Here is a 4,553-nt window from a genome sequence, read left to right as displayed (position 1 = left end):
CCGACCCAACACCAGCTGTATCATGTAGGTCCTCAAATATACAAAATGTAGGCCTGCTGTAAATCTTAAAATAATTCGACAAACATTAGGTGTCGGATGAACAATTAATGCCATAATGTAGTCAAAAGAAATCAAGACTCAAGTGACACTGTGTCACTTTAAAGCAGTTGTTCAAAATTTGGGGAAATGCACTGATCCACTTTCTTGCAGAGTTAGTGTGTTATTGACTAAGATCAACAACACTTTTATGTCTGTACAATGATACTAAACTGCAACCAAGAGGCTAGTTAGCTTAGATTATAGTTGAGTACATAAAGCAGAGTCCTGCATTGGGTCGGGTAATTAGTAGTACTAAGCAGATGATGTGCAAGGTGACTTTCGTGTAGTATTGTGTTTTAATTTTTATTTCTGAGCTCAGTTCTGGGTGAGAAAAAGAACATGTGGGTCGAATTGTGGGTGTCGGGTGATAAATATATTAAAATAAAATGAGAATAACAATAATTCAATTTATTGTTTTAACATTTAATCCTTTGACTGCTAACTTTGTGTGTCAACTCTGTCTTCTGCACCAGCTGGAAAATGAAAGCTGCTTCAATCAGGTGTGTTACTAACAGGAATGTTAACTGTGGAGATGTGTTGCTAAATATGATGAGAATAAGCAAAAAAAAATATTGATTTAAATCATATTTCCTGAATTACCTCAGTTTCAAAGTATTAATATCTTGATTTCGCATGATATGTGCCAAAATGATTATTTTAAAATTATTTTTTGAACAGTGAATGATTGTAATGGGATTCACGACTTCATGCTAAACTATGCTAGGCGGCCTCTAGCTGTAGTTGTACATTCAATGGATGAATAACAGAGTGGTGTCAGTCTTCTCATTTAGCTCTCTTCAAGAAAGCTAATAAGCTCATATCCCAGTACTGAATGTTACAGGTTTTATAATGAAAGCAGTAGTAATAATAATTATTAGAAAAGAAAAAGAATCAGTGGTCGACACTTAAATGCAAACTATTACAATTATCACCTGAAGTGGTTCTTGTGTCCTCTATCTTCTGCAGCACAGTGTTTTTCTGGTGTCTTGTATTGAGCCATAAAATGAGCTGCAGGTCTGCTTTCCAGCACTGTCAAAATTACATCAACACACAAAGTCACATTTAGTGTTTTTCCTCAATAAGTCTCAAAGTTTATAGATTACACTGTAACTCAACTCCTTTCGCTGACATCCTCCAGGCTTTTATGTAGTGTTGATGGGTGACAATTATATGTGATACACCTATAAAAGTCCTCCAAATCGTGGTGGGTTTTCAGATGTCCACGCTCAGCTAACTGCCTCTGGAGGCCAAAGATCTTAGAGAAGAGCAACAGTGACAGAAAAATTTGATGAACGTCACGGTGAGGGATGACGCATAAATCAATAACAGAGTGGATTAAAGTCAGGTGTCATACTTCTGGTGCTGTGACAAAACCTACCAGGTAATAGCTGGTTTTGGGGAGGGACTTCAGGTACGAGTCATTGTGCTGCAGCTTGGAGAGGACCAACTTCTTTTGTTTCTGAGTGAAGAAGAAAAGAGACAGAGGCAGACAGACAGTCAGAGACAGAGAGTTGTGGGAACAGAGATTTGAAGCAAGCCTCCCTTGTTTCAGGGGCTGGGAAAGAGAGTACACAGAACAAATGAGAAGTAAACACATAGCCACAGGAAGCCATTAACAGCAGCAAGGACCAATTAGGCCCCAGCAGGTGTTCTTGCTTTGCCTTGCCTTTGGTGCTGCCTCACCTCCGTGTCTGTGGTGGAGCCTTTCGATCTGAGCTGAGGAAACAGCGGGTACTTTAATTTGCTTAGCAATTTAAAGCAAAGGATTCCTACTAGAGGGCCCCTAAAGTCCTTTATTGTGCTCTTTTTGTCTCCCCCTACTACCACCAAGTGCAAGTCATTAGAGAAGACAATTACATCCTCCTGAAGAAGCTCAGCTTTTACAGGAGGGGAAGATAAGACAGGATCTCTCTCATGTTAGACCCCCTCTATGCAGGCACTCTCTGAAGCTTATTGCTCTTTTCACACCGAGACAAGACAGTCAAAATCAAAGTCAATCACGGCAGCTACCTAAAAAGGAGAACTATATGCAAGAACAGGAAATTAAATTTGTAAAAGAAATAAAATAAAGTAAAAAAAACAAGGAAAAGGGGGAAGGAAAAATAGGAGTGAAAGAATGTATGGAAGCAAAGAAATGCCATAATAATATAAGTTTTATAAATTACTTAACTTACCTAATCATAGAATGTCACCATGAGTAAAACCTTACTGATGATATTTAAATACCACTGAATTACCAGCATAAACATATTTTGTTTTGAAAATCACGTATCCTCAGCTGTGGTTTGGATTCCCCTCTTTCAAAATTCTGGAGAAAAAAATGGTGCAATTTCAAAACATGATTTTAAGTATTTTCAGTGTACAGTGTTCACCAAGCTTTAATTAATATGACTATAATTAATTTTTATGATAACAATGAATCAATGACAATGTGAAAACAATGTGACAGCATCAAAGGGGTCACTAGTAATGATGTACCTAAATAAAATAAAATCAAGTGTTTGGAATGACAAAACTTGAAAGTATCTTCAGTAAATTTCTAAGAAAGAAATCTAAACCTTGTGAAGTCACATAAGATGGTTTTCCAAAATAAAATATGTCAATGCTATAAATTAAGAGGACATACATTTTAACATTGATTTTTCAGTAGGTATTCTGGTGTTTATTAGACCAAATTATTACATCCTTTCTTTTCTTCTATAGAATGAAACAGTGTAAGTATACGTTTGATCCATTGCAAATGATTTCTTTAAACTGCAACAAGTTAACATTGAACTAAAGCAGGTTCATATAATAGGTGCTTACAGACGTCACATTCATCAGCAGTGTCAGCCTGCTGTAAATGAGTTAAAGAATCATAGGTTTAAGTTATAAACTGTGGCTTTAATTGTTTTAATGATATGCATGCCACCTGAGGAGTAAAAGCGAGAGCAAAGGTGTTGCAGTTAAAACAGGAAGGGCTTTGATTTGCAGGGTTGTGTATAACAGCAGCCTGTGGGCTGAATTAATATATGTCCCCCTGATAAAAGCTGAGGTCATAGTTTGTGACAGAACTTTCCCTCCTGTGGATACAAATATCAGCAAAAGGTTTATGTAAATCCCAATAGATATGACCTTGTTACATCTAATATCGTCTCCATGTGAAGACTGACATGCAAAGACAAAGTCCCAGAAGAGATCATTTAAGAATCCATTTTTTTCTGAAATGAATGAAAACAAATAAACAAACAAAACTTATGGAAACAGGGGCTTGTGTTTTCACTGTGACAAAGTGAAAAGAAAAGGCCCACGGATGAATGTAATGCTGACCTCTGGTGTAGGGAGTCTGAAGGAGTAAAACAAGATGTTAAGTCAAGACTGAATAACCAACCAGGCCATTGCCCCAGACCCCTATAACCCCCAAATCTCTTCATGTCCGGTGGTTTTTGGTACTTTGGTTGACTGCAAATATGTTAGCGATGTTGTCAATTTGTACCACTAAAGAACATCAAGTAAAGTTCAAAATCTTATGAGACCTTTATTATTCAAAATGTTATTGTGTTCACATAATCCGTAAGTAAATTTGATAAATAAATCTTGAGCCAAGTGATATAATTTCATATGAACACATGACCCTAAAGATATTAAATATAATGATATTAATGTATTAAAATATATAATCTTTAATAAATAATCTCAATAGGAAGAAAAACACTTTTTCATTTGAAAGCATTACATGGTGAATGTCAGATTTTGACCTCTGCAATTCATGCACATGACTAAAATAAAGCCCTCAGTTTTGTCACGTTAAGATGTAATGATTTACCTGCTGGGTGTCATTTTGTGCCTTCACTGAGGCTGTCTCGTCTCTCTGCTGCAGCAGTAATCTTTGTGACTGGACCTTGTCTCTGAGTAGGACAGCATAGCGGCGACAGAGAGCATCTCGAAGACGGTGCATGTTCCTGTAGGCCTGTAGATGGCGCTGGAGGATAAACAAAGGGAGGACACCAGCTGAGGGGTTATAAGCAAAAAGGAAGTGCCACCTGAGTCTGGAGGCAGAGAGCAGTGTTTGAGTATTGACTACAGACAAGGAGCTGATGAAATTACTGATTATTGATAAAAGAGCAGTGGATATATATTTCTGTTACATTCTCTCACTGCATCATCGTGCCTCTCCTGCTGATGACCAAGTGTCAGCATGACAGTGAAAGTGTCTCATTATTGGTACAGTATTTATCCACCTGCTCGAGCTGAGCCTGACGCCGGGCCTTGGCCTCTCGGTCCATGTCTGTACCGCTATCGTGCATCGCCTTCCTCCTCCGGGGCTCAGCTCTGACTTCATCCCCTGCCTGTCAACAGTAAAAACCCAATTTAGACGCTGTGGGAGTGAATCAGTCAGCTCGCCTGAAGATTAGATTAAAAAAAAAAAAGAATGCATTTTTGGTAATCCCTCTCATCTGCCAAGAGCAACCTCC

At 38.0% G+C, this 4,553-nt stretch overlaps 1 long non-coding RNA gene across 2 annotated transcripts; it reads right to left on the bottom strand.

The window, feature by feature from the left end:
• Positions 1–1,040: 1,040 nt before the first annotated feature.
• On the bottom strand, positions 1,041–3,973 carry LOC121954315. 2 transcript variants are annotated; one of them, XR_006106565.1, is made up of 4 exons: positions 3,905–3,973; positions 1,478–1,558; positions 1,216–1,354; positions 1,041–1,128 (listed from the first exon to the last, which is right to left on the bottom strand). It is a non-coding gene; the product is annotated as an uncharacterized LOC121954315 (long non-coding RNA). The 2 variants fall into 2 exon arrangements; XR_006106564.1 differs by lacking the exon at positions 3,905–3,973 and having other exon boundaries at positions 1,478–1,656.
• Positions 3,974–4,553: the final 580 nt, after the last annotated feature.

This window comes from Plectropomus leopardus, chromosome 15 (assembly GCF_008729295.1).
Source record: "Plectropomus leopardus isolate mb chromosome 15, YSFRI_Pleo_2.0, whole genome shotgun sequence".
NCBI classification, from domain to species: Eukaryota; Metazoa; Chordata; class Actinopteri; order Perciformes; family Serranidae; genus Plectropomus; species Plectropomus leopardus.
The sequence above is the reverse complement of the archived record's forward strand: the minus strand, read 5'-3'. Positions and strand labels throughout refer to the sequence as shown.